We start from the raw sequence: 20,008 nt of genomic DNA on the forward strand, positions 1-20,008 counted from the left end.
TTGTCACTGCTCTGATTCTGCTTTTTGATGTTTCTTTTGATTTCCTCCTGTGACATCTTGTTTTCTCATTTGTTTTGTGATTTTTATTTTTGAGCTTCAGGGAGGATTTGTGTTTGCCCCTACCAGGCACCTGGAAGAACTACCCAGCCCAAAATATTTTGAATTCACAGCATGGGATTTCTTGGCTCATATAAGTAATGGGAATTCTATCCTTAAATCCAATGACAGTGCCTCACTGTTATGAATTTCTCAGTAGAAATTTATCATTCCTAGCATCCCAAGGGTAAGACAGACATTTGTATTTACTGCGCTCCCTTTGAGGGGCACTTTTTCCTATTTCCTTTATTCACTGAGGATGTCACCTTTTAGGAGCACCAGCTCTAGGCAAGAGTGTTTGATCTTATTTTCCATCTTGCTTAGAACCTGAGATTTGTCTCCTCTCTCCCAAATATGGCTTTCCCTGTATTTGTGCTTTCTTGTCATTTTTGGCCTCTAAAAATTATCCTTTCTTGCCAATAAAACTATGCATTTTTTTAAATATATAATTTTTTCCAATTTTACTTTCTTTTTTAGGTGTTTTGCACCAGAAGGATTTTTTTTAATATCTAGTATTCATATTGCCATAAACAGAGCTCCTATTTTTCATTTCATTTGCTATATCAAGTCTTCCTAGCCTTTTGAATTAAACCAAATGGCAAATTTTAACAAGAAAAAACCGACCAACATAGGCTTGCCAACTTTTTATTTTGCAAAATAACAAAGGCCAAAAAAAAGGCAAAAACAAACAAAGAAAAAATACCTCCTACTCTCACCATCATTCCATGATGGAAAGTTAGAAAGACATAAGAGAAGCAGCCTTTACATTAAATTTACTTTAGTTCATTCCACATTATGCTGAGATTGGTGACAACATTGTCATAGACCATCACTGGTCCATGGACTGGCATGTGGGAACCACTTAGCTGGTTAGTGGTTCATAGGCCCCTCAAAGGGAGCACAGTAAATACAAATGTCTGTCTTACCCTTGCAATGCTAGGAAGGATAAATTTCTACTGAGAAATTCATAACAGTGAGGCACTGTCATTGGATTTAAGGATAGAATTCCCATTACTTATATGAGCTGAAAAATCTCATGCTGTGAATTCAAAATATTCTGGGCTGACTAGTTCTTCCAGGTGCCTGGCAGGGGCAAACACAAATCCTCCCTGAAGTCATGCACCTTGATTCCAAGCCTCAAAGAATTCATGAAGGTCAATCTATCTGCAAGTGTACTCACTATAAAATCTACTAACCAGAGATTCTATCCACCAACATCAAGCCAACTGCGAACTGGGCTAATGCCATGAAATTTACTTGTTTGTAGTTGAGCAAAAAATCCCAGTTTACAAAAGAGAGAAATAAAACATTGGAGGTGAAGTCCAAATCTTGAGTCCCACCTCTATTTTGGAAAATCATTTTACCTTTTAGCCTCAGATTCTTCATCTGGGATAATAATACATTACTCATATGGATATTTTGAGAACTAAATGGGAGGAGATCTTATTGGGGTTATTAACCTCTCTGTTTTTCCCCTCTGTGATAAAATATAAACTAAATCCTCCCCAAAGAAGTAAATTCCAAACTCCACACAACAGGGCTTTCTTTTCAACATGGCTGTAGAACAGGCAATGTGTCCAGTTGATGCATGCCATGGAGGAAGAAGCTTTGGCCAGCTAAGAATTCCAGGAGAATAAGTTTTGCTGATGAGAGATAACCCCACCAAAATTTAAGCTCCATGGAAGCTGCCAGTTCCCAAGGCATTGCTTGGCACATTTAAGTGTTCATTCAATAGGTGAATGAGGAATAGGAAAATAAATCAGAACTGTATAAAAAATGAGCCACAATCAAACTACTACCAAAATTACCCTGTGTTCCACTTCAAATCTGCCCCCTCTTCAGTCCTCTTCTCTTCCCCTCCTCCCTCTCCTTCCCACCATGCAGTGCTTCTCCAACAAGTTCTGCACAATCCCAGAGGCAGAACCTGGCTTTGGGAGAAAACAGGCAGAATTAAATTCAAAATGCAGATCCATCTTTTCAGGGTCCACACAATCTGTGTACAAGTCTGTCGTGCAATAACTGCTTGTGCAGACTCAGTGGTGGCTCTGAAGGCCTTCAGGATCATCCATCAACCGTATAGAGGATGGTAAGCTACACGCTACAAATAACAACCCTAGTTAACATTCATTGAGCATTTTCATTATGCCAGGCTCTGTGCCTGTTTTATATGTATTATCACATATGATTCTCAGAGAAACCCATCAAGTTAGGTACTATTATCACCCCCATTTCCTAGATAGTGAATTCTAAGCTAGAAAGGTGAAATCACTTGCCCAAGGTCACACAGCCAATACTCTGCAAAACCCATGCTCTTAACTATGGCTCTATATATAATACAGATTTTAAACCACTTCAAAGTCTTTGGCATGGGTTGTATGTAAGCATATTCATAATGTGAATTTCCTTAAATCTATTCCCTCTGATTTTCTTATACCAGGATATAAGTTAAAAAAATAAATATGAAAAATGAAAACCAAGTCTAAAAGTGAAAGTAGAATTTGAAGTGACTGGAGTAGAGAGAAAAGAACAAAACTGTTCTTCTTCATCATGTTGTCTTCTCCCTCCTCTATCTCAGTCCTGTCCCTTTCTCTTCTTTACTGCCACCACCCCGTTTGATTTAGTGTCATTTCTTGCCTCTACTACTGTGGCAAAGGCTTCCTAACTGACCTCTTTGCATCCACTTTTGCCCACTCCCACTGCTCCCCCCACCATCCTATCAATATTTCAAGCAATGACAAGATGCTTTAAAAATGGCCAGAGCAGTTGCTCAAACGCTGATCTCATTGTGTCCATCCTCCTGCCTAAAACTCTTCTCAATGGCTTCCCTTTACACTTAGGAGAAAGGCGAAAATCCGTAATGGGGCCAACAAGGCCCTCTCTATCCAGGCCCTGCCCACTCCTCCAGCCACACTGCCACTTGTTACCTCTACTTCAGCCCCAGGGCTTGTGGACATCCTGTTCTCACTGCCTGAGCGGCCCTGCCCTTGCTTCCCCACCTGAGGGAGTCTCGGACTCATCTATCAGACTGCTCGCAGATCCCCTACCTGGGCAGAGCATGCATTTTCCTGCTGCGTGCAGGGGCTCAGTAAATTTGGTTAAGTGAGTGAAGAAAGGAATGAATCTGTGGTGATCCATGTATCAGGTCTATTGACATCTAATTTTAATTTTGTATCTTCCTGAATGATGAGGCTGGAATTTTTTCACTTTCTGCCTCTGCCATGATTGGCTCAGGACCTGATTCAGACCTGAGCCAGCAGGTGGGTCTCATTCCCAGTCTCACCAGAGAAGGCAGAGGCAAGGCCTACCTCAGAAGGAAAGCTGCTCAGTGAAGTAATCACATTGAGTGACCTGTATCTCTCAGGAAAGCTTGAGGCTAAAATCAACCAGTGACCAGGAGCCAGGAAGATACTGGGTGGTATGCATGGGCTCTCCTGATTAATCTATTATAGCAATAGGCCAACATCATGACTTCCAGCAGAATAAACTCGGATAGCCAGGTGGCCATTCCTGAGTTCTTGCTCTTGATACTCCAACTGCTTTCCCTGGGCACTGAGACTTAGCTGCCTGTCTGTGCTCTGCACCTCCACCTCTCTTCTCACATCCCAGCTGCTCTCCTAATACTCTCTGCTGGTTGCCTGTCCCTCCCCACCACATCCTTGTCATGGCTGGCGTTCTCCAGCTCCCACAACCTTTGAAGAAGTCCCCAAATTCCCCCAAGTCCCCAACCCTCTAGGGCCAGCAGGATCCAATAATCCAGCCCGAAGCTGCTCAACATATTAATTAAAGAATAGGGATTGGGTATGGTCTTTGGGCTTCAAATCTGGTTAGATTCCAGAAAGGATATGGACCTGGGGCAGATAACTGTGATTGCCTTGCTTCAAATTTATTCTAACTTCCTTGTAGTGTGTTTCCCCGTGTAGAAGAGGCCAGAAAGCCAAAAACTATGTTTCCTAAACTTCCTTGCAGGAAAGATTCTAGAAAGACTCTCAAATACACTCAAAGGAGACTTGAATTCAGAACTGAATTAAGGGAGGAGGGAGACAGAGAACACATACCCATTTGCTGTCATGGATTGAGGCAGAGGCAGCATGTTCTGCAGTCAGCAGCTGCCTAATTCAGTAACCTCCTGCAGCAGAAATGCACCTTTCCTGATGATGAAAGAAGTTGTACAACTGTAGGGTCTCGGAGTTCTTAGAAGCTTATCTTAGAGCCAGTTTTTCCAGCCCCTCCAATAATTTCATAGTCATTTAATATCTGGTAATAAATCCTTTTCTGCTTAAACTAGCGAGAGTGGTTTCTGTTGTATGAAGTTTCCACAAATATTATTACAAGCCCTATAGTGAACAGCAGACCTTTAGGGCACTAGGCATAGACTTGCTCACTCTGCCTGGAGAGCTTCTTCCAGGCCCAGGTCATTTCTTGTCTGTGAGAATTACTCTCTGGGCAGCACCCTTAAGACACCGTACCACACAGCAAACTTATGTCCAGCTTTCGGTGACACCAGGCTAAAGGATCATTCCCAGGAAGAGTGAGTCAATTCACACAGAGGCCAGTCCTTATACTGCGGCCTCTAATTGCCTCTTTTGCTTTCCTTATTTACTGACTTTCCACTTCTCCTCTTATTTTTCCCATGAGTCAGCTTATGAACTCTCCAAAGGAACTCCTCATTATCCCCACTTCTAGGGCCATAAAGCAAAGTTGTAAGCTGCTTTTACCAAGTGCATGAAACATAAATTGTTATCCTCTTAATGGCTTCATGGCACTCTGTATACATTCCAAGATAGAGTTTGTCACATTATACTATCATTACCTACTCACTTTCTGTAACTTCCACTAGAATGTGTCTACATGATGGTGAGATCGGGGCCTATTTTACAGAGTACTGACTTCCTAGTGCTTATTACTATGCTTGGTATGCTGTTAAGTGTTTAACAAATAGTTCTACAATTTGTTAATGAATACATAAATGCATAACTGTAGTGTTTCTTGCTAAATCCCATAGTCTTACCTCTGACTAAATCTTTAGCTAATCAACAAAACTCTACTACAAGGAGAAAGAGAATTGCCAAAAGTCTACTGCTTGAACAAATAGACTATTCTGGAATTGATAAGTCATATAAAAATTGCATAATCTCATGCTTCCTCTGGGGAATGTCAAAATTCTATAAAGGTAAGTTATTGTGTAACCTCTACAAAGCCGTTTCCCCATGTTATGATTTTCTTGTGCTTAGAATTGAATATATCTCAATATCATCTATTACAGTATAATTATATGAGATTTCTGAAATCCAAAATAGAATTCTTTGACCATATCAAAGTCCTCCTTGGCAGCTCCTTCTCTTGAAGATTGGCATTCACAGATCTGCAGTTGCACCCATGTTCCTGCTCATAGCAAGCAGCACACAAATGAATAGCAAATGGTGTCAGAAAAACAATCCTGAACACCTGTGTATGTTTGTTTGCTTTTGGCATTTCATTCAACTGCTAGCTATAAATTAATTATCCCAGTCAAAATTAATTTATTTCTCTCTCCTCTGTTGCCCAATAGTACTTTCTTTATTCTGCAATTATAGCACCTAGCACATTTTCCCATGTATTGCAAAACTAATGTCTGCCCAGAACTTTAAAGTTTATAAAGCACTTACATGTATTTAATTCACCTGAGTCTCACTGCAATCCTGGGACCTAGAGAGGGCCAGCATTGATGAGAAATGAGAAATGGAAACCTGAAACCCAGATAGGTATGTAGCTAACAAGCACAGAAGTGGATTTGAGCTCAAGTCTTTTGGTTCAAAACCTGTGTATTTCACACACCAACTTCATAAAACAGAAAATGTCTACAATAGGCTGTCTCATGGAGAGTCACAATATGATTGCTTTTTGTAGGCTCTGAAAAATACTACATTAAGAAAACATATGTAGGTTTGTTTACATTTTTCTGTGGCTCACCTATTAACATCCTATAGAATCAAATTCCTATACTGGTTTAGGAACTGCTACATCATTTGTTCGAAGACTAATAGAGAACCACAACTATCACTGAGATGAAGGTCTTAGATGGTGAGTTAGCTTCACTCCCAAGCTAACTGACTGGTTCTCATACACCAGGCTCAAAGCACTTAGACTCAAATTTATGCTGCAGCAATGTTACAAATGACGGTCATTACACTCATACAAGCTATGAGTCTACTACACTCAAACCCAAGGAGTGTCTCTAACCACCTGAATCAGAATTATAATTAAGTAATACATGCTGATTTCCAGCTTCCATGGTAGAGCTATCAAATCAGAGGTCTCATCTTGGGTAGGGAACACAATAACATAAGATGCTGAGACCCAGTCTATTTAGTGGTCCTCTATTTTCCCAATCCTAAGCCTGCACATCATAAGTTTAATAGATTATTGTCACTGTTGCTTTTAATTCCTTATGGCCACTGAAGTTTAAGGATGACTGATCAACTATATAACAAACCACAATAAGAGAAATAAGTATAGATAATAAAATAATAAATAAACAAAATAGTAAAAGAAAAAAGAAAAGAGAGAACTATGAACAGTGTTAGGAAGGACCAAGGTAAAGATAATAAGTTCTGCAGAGAAGGCTCTAGAAAGACTTTGCAGAGCATATTATAGTTGAATTGGATCATTCAGAATGCCTTGGAATTAGCTGATCAGAAAAGAACATAAAATCACTGCCTATGGGAAAGCATGTGCTGCCTTCCAGAGACAAATATCTTAGGTGTCAGATATGAGCAAGTCTTCCATGATGGCTTAGGGGACAGAGGGCAGAAGGCAGAGGTAAGGGCAAGGGAAATTGATGGGCGGTGAGGCTGGCTACAGTGACCCACACCAGACTGTGAAATGTCTTAGTGACAGTGCATGTGTGTCTGTACCTGAATTCTTTGAGCTGTGAGTGATCTTAAGAGTCAGACTGGCATAGCGGCCACCTAACCTGGCAAGAGGGAGGGCTGCTCTCAGACATGGAGCTCCCACAATGTTCAGTTGTTTTCCAGTGTATAGTTGCCCTCATGTGGCCACCAGGTGACCATTTTCAGTTACTTTGGGCCTTTTCTGGTACATTAACCAGTCAAGTCAAAGGGCCTAAACATTCTGAGGCCCAGAGTTACCCACTGTGACTTTCAAACACACTGGATTGTCTGGCCTATGATTTATCTGAAAAGAAATCACAAATGGGGCCATGAATCATCTTCAGCGACCATGACGTTAGAGCCAAACAGTAAATTCTGAGAAACCAATTTCCTCTGTGGGCAGAACCCAACTCCTGGTGTCTGATCATTTGTCCAAGCCTTGGAATCAATGGAGAAAGCTGACAAGAGTCTGTAACAGGTCCAGCCTGGCCAGGATTTGCTAAGGGGATTGCAGAACATGGGGAAAAGAGTGAGCTCCCTTGGCCCCTGCTCCTCAGTGGAGAGGGGTAAGGACAGGCCCTCTGCTCACACATTCGGACTCTACTCTCAGAAAATCGAGCAGGAGCAAGGCCCACAGGAGGGAGGAAGAAAGCAGTTGCTGGACCACAAGAAAGGTGGGCAGGAACCAGAACACAGGGCATTCTGGACCTTTTCCCCGTGGCTCTCACCCCTGCTCTACTGAGAGAGGAAGAGCAACCTGAGCAAGTCCCACCACTCCTTGCATCTTTTTCACATCAGCTTGTTTCTTCCTCCAGTTGGGTCCTTTCTCTCTGATCTCAGAGGAGGACAGGAAAGCACAGCCCTTTGCTCAGCATCAATCTGTCTACCTGTGCCCTTGAGCTTGACCTTTCCACATCCAATAATAATGGCCAGTGTGTCCTAAACCCTGACCACACCTTTACACAAAGGATCTCACACAATGCCCCCAACAGCCTCATAGACTACACACTGTTATTGTCTGCATGTTACAAGTGAGGAAACTTGGGCACACAGAGGTGAGTCATTCATCTGCAGTCACCTCTGACAGCACAGCCACAGAGCTGGGATGTGAACCCAGGTATCCTGACTCCAAAACTCATAAGCGTAGCCTTTGCATGGTGCTGCTTCCCAGGCAGAAATGAAGCTTGATCATAAAAGCAACATAGGTTCCTTACAGGAAATTTGGGAAAATACAAAAAAGGCACAAAAAAGAAAATAAAAATCACCCACAATCCCACCACTTCTACCTTTTGAGGTAGGGTATAAAGTAAAAAGTGAAAATCCTTTCTTATTTTTAATTTCAGCTCTCAAAGTTATCCTCTGTCCTTCCAGACTTTTTTCCTCTAATGTTTACACAATTATGTGTAGACGTCTGTGTACACCTACAGGGTTTTTAAAATAATAATGACTTCATATTGCACAATAAAATTATTTTGCACATTGCTTTTTTCATTTAATGCAACGTCTATTCAAACCTTGTTTAATGATTAATAGTAATCCACTGTCTGTTAAACTATAATTTATTCAAGTGCTATAATAAATATCTTTATGTATCCATGCTAATAGTTCTGTAAGATACATTCCAACAAGTGGCTCAAAAGACACATGTGTTTTCCATTTTGCTAATTGCCAAATTACCCAGGGAACCTTTAATTCATTATGATGGCAAAAAAAGATGGTTGTTGGTAAGTCTACATTGTGAATGAAAACTACAAATATTAAAGCATATTTAAGTATAATTGTATACAAGACTGAATAAGTGATATAAAAGGGGCTTCTCCTGTACATTTCAAACTCTTCCTCACTAAGAAACTGAAGAAGCACCTTCTATTGTTGTGGGTAAGAAAATGTGTCCCTGTCTGGCCCTTCTGGAATTCTCCTCCTGCAATGTCCTTTAACTGTCTGCTGCGTGGCACTGCGCTTGCCCACGTTAGTTCAAGTTGGGTGTCTCTTTCTTGTATATGTGACTTCATTTGTATCGACTATTTTTTGAAAATGCACATTCTCAACACCAGCACCTGCTCAAAATATACTTCAAATACCAAATCGTTACCAACAATTTTCCTCAAATGGTTGCTCCCCCGGTACAGTCCTCGAAACGCTTGCTGCCGGTTTCTCTGTCTACTCGCCTGGCCCTGCACCTCCGCTCCAGAGCTTGTGAATCTGAGAGCTCTGTGTCCTCTAGTCAGCAAAAAGGAGGGGAACATCACCTTCTTTTTTTTTTTTTTTTTTCAGGAAGAGTAACTTCCAGATTGAGCTGCTGTTAAAAACAGACCACTTGAAGCTTCCTGGTCAAACTCCTCAACTTTTCTCCAGACCTGTGCCGCCCCTCCTGGAAGGATTTCCTCCTTAGCCAGCTCACACTCTGCCCTGTGGCCCTCTCCTAAGGGACCCTGTGGTCCTCCTTTGCCCTGTGTGGTCAGACAAGCCCCAGATGTCCCCCTCTCTAGACCTCTACTTGACCCAGCATCTCCGTGTATGGACTATTCCCCCGCCTGAGAGGCTGTGTACCTACCTGCATGCGGAGCAGGTGGGGTTTTGGAAACAGAAAGTTCAAATCCAAACTCTTAACCCTGTTAGCTGTGTGGTCTCAGGCAAGACATTTGACCTCTCTGCACCTCAATTTCCTCAATTATTAAATAGGGGTAATGAAAAAAATGAACTCGCACAACGGTTGCAAGCACCTGGTATATAGTGTCTGGCACACACTTGTAACAATTTGTAGCTATTCTTAATATCATTCCATAGCCAAACTTCTCAGATGAGGCTTTACTGGTAATGCCATATAAAATTTTAGGATTTTTTTCAATAGGAATTCTATCAAGTTTCAGCCTTGGAAGAGGCTCCAGATCTTAAAGCTTCATTAGCTTGAGAGTAAATCCACCTGCTGGTGGCATGTGATGCACTGGGACACTTATGCATGGCTGGAGGTAGTGTGACTAAAATAGCCCTTTCACAGAGGGTCACATCTCCAAGGAGGAGACAGCCAGGATCTGCAATCTTTAAATACTCGTTCAGTCCCTGGAGATCGCTCTGCCAGCCTCTCCCATTCTCAAACTGGGATGGGGAAGTGACCCGGATGAGGCCAGGTGGCTGGCCCGCCAGCTGGTGTGCAGGTTTACTTGCACAGAGGTCTATGGGCACCAAGGACATGCCAGGCATGCTGTCACTCATATGGAGGTTCTTGACCTGGGGAAGTTATGAAATGTGACAATTAGCAGGCAGAGGTCACAAGTACTCTATATACTGCACTGTTTGGGACAATCTCACCCAGTGAAGAATTATCCCCCTCTAAGTGCCAATAACACCCCTTATGGGAACCAGCTGTAGGACTTAGACTTCAACAAGCTTTTAATATTGTTTTCCATCTTAGTGAGCTTGGTTGGAGCATGGGGTTATGAACTTTGACTTCAGCTTTGACTTCAAACCCCTATGTAGTACCCCTGCACGCGAGCTGACACCTGGCATCTTGCCTTCAGGCTTATACCCAAAGAGAAGCCAATTCAAGGAAAACCTCAAGCCACTGAATCTCGGGCCTCCCCAGGGGAACACAGCCCATTAGCACCAATGTCCAATAATGTCACTGATTTGTGGAAGGCCCCCTAAGCCTTATCAGAAGAACCTAAGAAAAAAATAATCTATGAGTCAATACTTTCTGAGTGCTCACTGTGTGCCAGGCTCTGTGCTAAGTATGTTATATACATTATCTCACTTAATCCCAAGTGAGGGACAAAATAAAGCTTCCATTTAAAAAAGGCGACAGCATTTGTGTTAATCCATTCTCTTTGTGGGTGAGTCTCTCTTGCACTGGGGTGAGGCTGAGGCTGTGCCCTGGGCCTCTGGTGCATCCAGAATCCTCAGGTCTCTAAGCGGCTTGGGGAGGCAAAGCTGTCACATTCACGAGTCAGAGGCCCACACAGGGAGGATTTATCTCTCATGTGTCTTCTGCCATTAACAGAGATAAATCCAGGTATTGTCATTACGGTAATGGCCTCTGTGACTAAGAGGAGCTAAATAGAAAGTCAGTGAATGTCAAATATCTTGAAAAATCTATTCACCATGAAGTCACCTTCTAATGTGTTCTCAGAAAACAATAACATCCATTTTCACTCCAGACACTACTCTCTGTGGTAAATAATATCACTAGGTGACTCTACCCTGTAAGTCCCCAGAAATTGTTTCTAATTATTGTCAGACGCACATCAATTACCGATAGCGCCTCCAGGCAACCCTCCTCGTGGCTCTGATTGGAAATATGTTTTACTCCCGTTTCTCCTGTCAAACCTCTCGGCTCGCTAATGTTGAATCGCTCATCTGGGCTGCGGGCCTGCTTTCCTCGGCCTCCCCTTCGAACCCGCCTCTCAGGGCTGAGTTGGCATCTGAGCTCGCCCTCCCGGAGAAGTGCCTCGGCACCTGCCAAGGGCTTATTCTGTCCCTCCAAAAATACTGGGGCTTGACGACCTAGACAGCTGATGAAACAGCTTCCATTAAATACACACACACACACACACACACACACACTCTGGCCCAGCTACTGTGGAAGCACATTCCAGGCGCTACCTCATTCAGTCCTCAGAACAGCCCTGAGGACTGAGCAATGATTATCTCCGTTTTACATTTGGGAAAACTGAGGCACAGGGAGGTTAAAGGATGTTCCCAGAGTCACATAATTAACAAATGGAGCATCTGCAACCGCTCAGATGTCTTTGCTTCCATTCCGCTGGAGCCCCTTGCCGTGGTGAGCTGGGCTGCCTCTTCCTGCCCGCACCGGACCCAGTCAGGTCCCTCCCGGTCCTTAATGCAGTTCTGACCTCCGCCTTCCTCCCGCACAGTCCCTAAGGATGTCAGTTTAGTCGGATCCCTCCCAAGGCTACTTCTGTTGCAATTCTTGGCACTTTCAATATCCATCTAGACTTCATGGAGTTGGGCTCCATGTAAAATACAACATGAAAAATATTAATACAACATGAACGGTGGCCCCGGAGATGAACAGGCCCTGCAAGGAGGTGGTCCTGCCAAAGTGCTGCCCCCCATCATTTCCTCTCCTCTCCCTCAGTGATTTTGCTTCTGCTCCACCTCAGCTAGCCCTCCCGAGCTCATGCCCCTGCTAGTCAACACCAACAACTATGACTGCAGCGCACTCAGTTCCACTGTCTCCCTCTCAAACCACTGCCTCTTCTCTTTCCAGACTCCCAACTCCAACAATGCTTGGACCACACTAGGACCTACACGCCATTGCTCCTGGCACCTTTTCATTGTCCTTCACCCCTTTCATTACCTCCTTCCTCCTCACCCAGTTTGGCTCCCATGGGCCATCGCCTATTCCTCACTGTGTACACCTCCAACAGCCTCCCCCTCTCTCCCTCCCTCACGCTCAGCCCATAAAACCCTAAGCCTAGTTAAAGCCAGCTGTCACCTCTCCCTGCCTGCACCTGCACAGCTAAACACGACTGAGGAAAACCTCCATGCCCACTACTCTCCCTCTAGAGTCATTATCACGAACCTCAAGTGGGCCCTTTGTGTGCCTGGCAGCCTACTGTGTTTCCCTGGTCAGCTCTTTTTTCCAGGACTATTTCACATCTTCCTCTCACTCTTCAAATCTCCAGCATCTTCTCTTCCCCTTCACTCTCAGCTGATAACTTTGCTTCCTATTTCACTGAGAAAATTGGTGCAATCAGAAAAAGAATTTGCACAAGTTTCTATGGTCACATCTACCCATCTTTCTCCATTTATGTCCATGCATTTACCTGCCCTGCTGTTGCTGTGGATGAGCTGTTCACTGTCCATCTACAGCTACCCTTCTACTTTGCACTAGATCCTATCCCCACACGCAACCCAAGGACATTGTCTTAGAGTCATCAATTCTCCTTCTGTACTGAATCAGTATACAAATATGATGTTAATTCTCCAATCAAAACCACAGACAACAACAGAAGCAAAAAATTTCCTTGGATTCCACTTCTAAATCAGACTACTCCATTTCTTCCTCGCTTAAACAAACTGCTTAAAATGGTTATCCTTGCTCTCTCCAATTCTTCTTATCTTCTCTTAAACACATCACAAGTAGGCTTTTGTTTCCTCCATAGCATTTACCTCTATCTGGAATATTACATGTTTACTTGTTTATTTCTATTTGTGTCCTTTCACTAGAACCTAAATGACATGAGAACTGGGACTGCTCTTTCCTCAGCATCTAGAACAATGTCATGTTCATAATGGGCACTCCTTTTGAATGTATATTGAATGAATGAATGAGTTTGAGATTTGAACCCAGGCAGTGTGACTCCAATGTCACTAAATCAGAACAATAGAAGATGAACAACCTTATTACCAGGGACTCCAAGAATGATTTGAGAACTTGAAGGGTGGGAGATTCCATCTAGTAAGGGCAGAGCCAGAAAAACAAAAGCTGTTTATCATCACCCAATTTTGGCCCCCCTCTGGTAGGCTGAGAAACCGAGTTACACATCTGTGCTACTGTGAGAGCTGCAAACCACCTCTGTATCCTGAGAGGACATGGTTTAACTTGATGTGTAACCACATCCATAGATCATAAGGGGTTACTTTTGAGTCTTCTTTTTTTAGCTCGCTGAATTCTGTTCCAACTACCATGTGCTCACCCCACCCCCTACACCTGCCCTAAGGCATTTTCCTTACCTGAGCACACCTGTGCCCATCCATAGGTAAATCTATGCCCATGCAAAGGGCACCATCTTGCACTGTTTCATTGTTAAATAAGTCTGCAGCACCAAGCACCACTATCATCAAAACTGCCATCTGAGCAGCCACAGCTAGATAGAATCAGACCACTCATTGGTCTATTGAAGTGAGGCTTTTCAGCCCTGCTCTCTCTTAAAAACAAAAACATCAAAACAAAAAACAAAAAAGAAAACCAAAAAGACTAACTTTTTTTTTTTTTTTTTTTTTTTGGCATTCACCTAGGCCAGGACTTGCATGAGAAAAACACTTCTTTCTGACCCCTGTAGTGATCCGACTGATGCCTTGAAGCAGGAAACTTGATTGCCCTCATCTCAGGCTGAGTCTCTGTTTTACCAATCACAAAATGACTCAACCCCTTTTTAAAAGCCAGCTGTGACTATTGACTCTGTGACCTCCTGGGGTGGTGAATTCAGTTTAAAAAATAATAATGATAAAATAACAAAGGTTAGCAAAGCTATTAGGCTTGCATGCTCAAACCCTTTGGAGGCTGGAGGAAATAAAGCAAGTTGGCCAGACCTGAGGAGCTGAGGACACACATCTCCCCTCTCCAGAAGCATCTCGTAACTTGTCCCCCACCAGCAGTGACTTCCCAGTACGGTTCCCCATCAGCAGGCGCATGCTGACAGGCAGGCTGGTGAGCAGCCGAAACTTATGGAGTGTGTCCTTCCTGCCTCACATGGCACCGCCTGTCATCCCCTGTTGTCACCCGGCTCCCACTCATCTGCCCGCTGCTCACACTAATCTAGGAGATGATCAAAGAAAACTCCTCGATTCACCCCTGCCTGGACCAGCACAGGGCTTGGTCAAGGGTATGCGTTAAATATTACCAGATTCTAATCCATTCTTTTCACCCCGCTTGCTCACTCGCTCCCTCGCACTCTCTCACTTCCTCTCTCTCGTTTTTTTTTTTTTTTTTTCCAAAAAATAAATAAATGAATTCTGGGTTGGCTGAAGATTTCAGCAATGTGACTGCTGTGCAGATGGATCCTGCTGAAGCTGGTGCTGGCTCTCTAGGGAGTAGCATGAAATGCTGGTTTTCAAAACCTGAGCAGCGTGTAAATGGCAGCTAAAAAGGAAATGCAGATTGGTGCTGAGTGTTAATTGTCTCTTCCTCTCTTCTTCACACACTTCAGAGGCTGTGTGGTGGCAGAAGACAGGAAAGCAGGCCTGCCCCCTCATGGGGTGGGCTTTTTCTTTTTTTTTTTCCAAGATGGACTGAGAGAATAACAACACCTAGAGTCCAAGTCAAAACATGGAATGGGTTTTTTTTTCTTTTTTCTTCTTTTTTTTTTTTTCAAGTTTTCATCTGATGAAAGTGAGGGAGGTGGCACCAAGCATGTAATGAAAGTAAGAGGCTGCCGAGAATGAGTCAATGAGATGTGACACAGAGAGGGGAAGCAGGATGTCTTTGTTTTGAAATGACAGGCGATAAGCTACGGGGGTGCCTGGTGAGATTTTAGTCCATAACTAGGTAGCAACCTGTCAAAGGCAGGCCCCTTAAATGCATCACAAGAATTCTCACTTGAGATGATTTCAATTCCAGCTCTGCGTGAGTGTGTGAGTGCATGCACGCTCGCATAGCAAAACCTAATTGAATACCAAAAAACATCGCCATGTCCTGTTAAGGGTACAATTGCAATCACACTGGAATGAGAGCTCTAATCCCTTCCATTGCCTTCCCCTCGCTTAGGCAGTGACAAGGTCAGGTCTATGACCACAGCCCAGGCTCAGAGCCATTTATTTTCATCCCTGAAGACTCACATTAGCTTCCTCCCCAGACATTAATCAAGCAGAATCTTGATTGACTGTCTTTTCTTTTTATCTTTTTGTCTAGATGAAGTGGGGTTCTTTGAATCTGTGCAGTTTTGAATAAGACGATGGGAAAAGGGAAGCAGCTGGGAAAATTGACTATCTGTTGGCAAAGAGAACAGAAGAATCTGGAACCTTGTTTAATCATGAAATTCTTGTACCCCACCTGAGTCATTGTACCCTGTACCTGCTCATGCCTCATTTCTGCACACATTTATGAAAAGGCTGTGACTCCCTGCTGTTGTCACCAGAATGCCAACTCCGTTCTAGCTTGCCAGTTGGAGAAGAAAGATAAGCGACCACAAATAAAAACAAGTTATTGTCTGGACCTCTTCTCTCCTTCACTGCCAGGAATGTGAAGGTGAGCTGGTCCCCACCCCTGCACTTCACTCACATGACCAAGAAGAGTGTAGGGGACATTTTCCAAAGAAATTACTTCCATCCGCTGAGGTGGGAAGATCACTTGAGCCCAGGAGTTGGAGGCTGCTGTGTGCTATGCTTGTGCCTGTGAATAGCCACTGCACTCCAGCCTGGGCAACAGAGAGAGAGACTCTGTCTCTATCTTTTAAAAAAAAAAAAAAAAGGAAAACATTGCTTAAAAGACATTCCCTGACTAGAAATGGGGAAATGGGGCTCAGATATAGGACACAGTAGTGGGCAGCCACACCTCTCTCCTTAGAATCACCATCACCGCCTGACTCTAAGTCTGGTCACTTACATGGACACCTTCTGCTGATAGTTCAATCTTCCAAATCTATTTCTTTCCCAAAAGGGTGGTGGCCCCACATTCAGAGTCACCATAGAGTAACCACTAATAAAAGGGAGTAGTGGTGGTTGCTATTGAAGGCAATGATCTAGTGGGCTTTAGGGCACGACTCAGTCTTCCCAGGCCTGTGTGCATGGGCGAGTCTGTCCCCTTCAGAAAGGTGTTTATGGGCTTATACCAGATCTCCCCAGAGGTAGAATGGGATGGAGCTGACATCTTATTTTCTCTCAACACTAACTTGATTGCAGTGGTATGCTCTGTGTAAGCCAACAAGAGCCTCAGGCAAGGTCTCAAAGCTGCTTAAATGTCACTCATTACCTGCTGAAAGAAGAGAGAGCCATTGTCACAAAGACTCTGCCTCTGTTCCGTGGTAGCTGGCAGACTCATCCAAGTGGCTCACAAGTTCCAGGCTGACCATTGCAATGTATTAGTTTGTTTGCATTGCTATAAAGGAAATACCTGAGACTGGGTAACTCATAAAGAAGAGGTTTATTTGGCTCATGGTTCTGCAGGCTAAACAAGAAACATGGCACCGACATCTGCTTCTGGTGAGGGCTTCAGGAAGCCTCCACTCCTGGAGGAAGGGAAGCGGAGCCAGCATCACATGGTGAAAGCGGGAGCAAGAAAGAAAGGAGGAGGAGGTGCGGGCTCTTTTTCATAACCAGTGCTCTCCTAAACTAATAGAGCAGGAACGTGCTCATTATTGAGAGAAAGGCACTGAGCCATTCATGAGGGATCTGCCCTGATGACCCAAACACCTCCCACCAGGCCCCACCTCCAGCACTGGGCATCAGATTTCAACATGGGATTTGGAGGGGACAAATATCCAACTATATCAGTAACCAAAAGGGATGACAAAGTCACTGCTGCTTTTCTGCCCTTCCTCCAAATGATCCAGAACTATCTTAAACCAGTTCTCCAAATCTATGGGATGGAAATCAGAACAGAGGTTATTTGGCAGAACAGAGTGGGGTGGGGGAGAGTTGATGGCAAAGGGTCATGAAGTGATGGAAATGTTCCACATTGATTGGATGTGGGTTACATGAATGTCTGCATTTGTCAAAACTGATCAACCTGTGTACTTAGCGTCTGCTTTTCACTGTTTGTCAATTATACTTTCATTATAAAAAAGCTATTCTATTTCTCATATAGGAGGCCATGAAAGGGACAATTCTGGCACTCCTCACCTCCAAGCTACCCTTCTGGTACCAGCTGAAAACGGGCAACCCAGAAGTTGCATTCCTGGCTCCCCTCACCTCACTGTGTGTAGGGGCAGATCACACTCGGGATTTGGAATCTGAAGCTCTGCATGCCGCTCACCAAGCCTGTGACTTTAGAAAAGTTTCCTGATCTCTCTGAGGCTCTGTTTCTTCATCTGTAAAATGAAGGGTAATGATCCCTGCCTATACTCTAAGATCACTGCAAGAAATAAAAAATAATGTTTTTATAAACTGGGAAGAGCTGCCAAAATACAGATTATTTACCATCTCAAAAAAGTCATCATTGTTTAGACACATGCCTAAAATGGGCAAGCTCCTTGGTACCGTGTTAAAATTCCAATTGGAAAATCTGCTATGAAAACCTCCATAAATATTACTTAACAACCATAAGTAGTGGGATGAATTTTACTCCACAGCACCCACGTGTGAAATAATGTTATAACTCCTTATTTCTTTAATTATACGATCTACTTTAAGCCTCCACTGGCCTAAAAGGGAGGCAGTTCACTTTCAATCCTTTTGAGGGTGCCCTAATCAACTCTAAGCACAGACATTACCATCTGGTAACCTCATATTAATCATAATCTATGGGACTAGAAAATGCAAGTTCATTATTTTCCCCACCATTATCCCTGTGATGGGATAGTGGTGGGGCAATAAATGGTGAAGACGTGTGTGTATAAACATAACATATATAAACATATACACATACATATATATACATAATGTGTAAACATGACATTAGCAATGTCTCCTGCACCTGGAGCCCACTCACCCATAAGTTATGGTACAACTGATGTGGGAAGGGAGACTTAATGGATGTGGCTCATTTCAAGAAACTTGTGAGGTGAGAAAAACACTCTCTGTAATTGTAGACAAATAGATCCTCTCAGGTTGAGTGAAGTGAGGGGGCCCAAAGACATGACATGAACAACTCTTAAAGCAAATTGAATTGAGAGCTGTGTTCAATCATTGGAACAGGTGCCAATGTGGAGGAAGAAGGAGAACAACACTAGGGTTTCCAACAAAATTGTTCAACGATGGAATGGGCTCTTTGCAAGGATGATAGAAGTTTTTCAACACTGGAGAGTTTCAAGGGGACTGTGATAAGATAATATAGATGTTGGACTAGAGGTCTTCTATGTTCAATGTTGTTTATCATTCTGACACTAAAGAAGAGATTAGTTTGCCAAATATTCTTTTCTTGGCATTATCAAGTGTGTGTCAAAATTCTGATTGGAAAATCTGCTATGAAAACCTCCATAAATAAGTGTGTGTTCAAGTAAATTGCCCTGAGAGAGAGAAATAAAAGCACAGAGGTGATTCACAATGAGCCACCAGGTAGAAGGAGTTAGACTCTACTGGATGGACCAGTGGTCCCATCAGGGGGCTGTCTGGCCACCATAGCCATGGTATCTTAAGAGGCTATGGCTACACTGGGCCAAGACGAAGTACTGTCAGCATCCAGAGGGTCCAGTGATCTGAAGAACAGCAGCAAGAGACTCTGGACATCAGAAAAGAACTATCCCTGATCGGAGGTTCAAGATAGGGGTACAGTTACAGCCAGGAGTAGGCATGCTAATAAGAAACCAAAGCAGCAGTCCTTAGCTGTTTTAAATTTCATACCTCTTTGAGAGTCTATAAAAGCTATGGTTTCTCTCTGAAGGCACATTTGCATAAACACACACTATTATGCTTATAATTTTAAAGGCTTCTTTGAACTCCCTATAATCCATCCAAGAACTATAGGTTCAGAACACCAGACACTTGTTCAGAACACATCAATACTTGTTACTGATGTTGATGATGATGGACTGGCTTTTTTGTATGCATCAGTCTTTCCAAAGAATGACCAACTCTGATAAACGAACATTGTTATTTTAATCCAACAAATTCTAAAGCAGGAAGAAGTTGTAACCTATTTATTCCTCTCCCTGGTAACCTCCTACCCAATGGAAGAACACAGAGAGGTGAGGGAAGAGGTACAGTTGTCTTAGAAGATAGCTCTTCTGTGCTTCTAAAGGTGACTAGAGCGTAGGCTGAACCCACTGACTCATAAGAATCATCCAAACGGTCAACACACAAAGTATTTTCAGTACACTATTCATAACTGCAGAGAGGTTAACTATTCTCAGCCTCAGTTTAGTCCTTGCTTTAGGCTGGCCCCTGACATCAACAGATGATTGGATAAATGTGGTATATATATATACCACAGGTAATATTAGTTTATGCTACAACATGGATTAATCTTGGAAACATTATGCTAAATGAAATAAGCTAAACACAAAAGGGCAAATATTGTATGATTACACTTACATGAAATATCTAGAATAGGTAAATTCACAGAGATGGAGAGTACATCAGACAGTACCATGGACTAGGAGAAGGGACGAATGGGGAGTTATTGGTTAATGGGTACAGAATTTCTTTTTGGGATGATGAAAGGGTTTTGGAAATCATGATGGTTATACAACATGGTGAATCTAATT

This window comes from Lemur catta, chromosome 1 (genome assembly GCF_020740605.2).
Source record: "Lemur catta isolate mLemCat1 chromosome 1, mLemCat1.pri, whole genome shotgun sequence".
Classification (NCBI taxonomy): Eukaryota; Metazoa; Chordata; class Mammalia; order Primates; family Lemuridae; genus Lemur; species Lemur catta.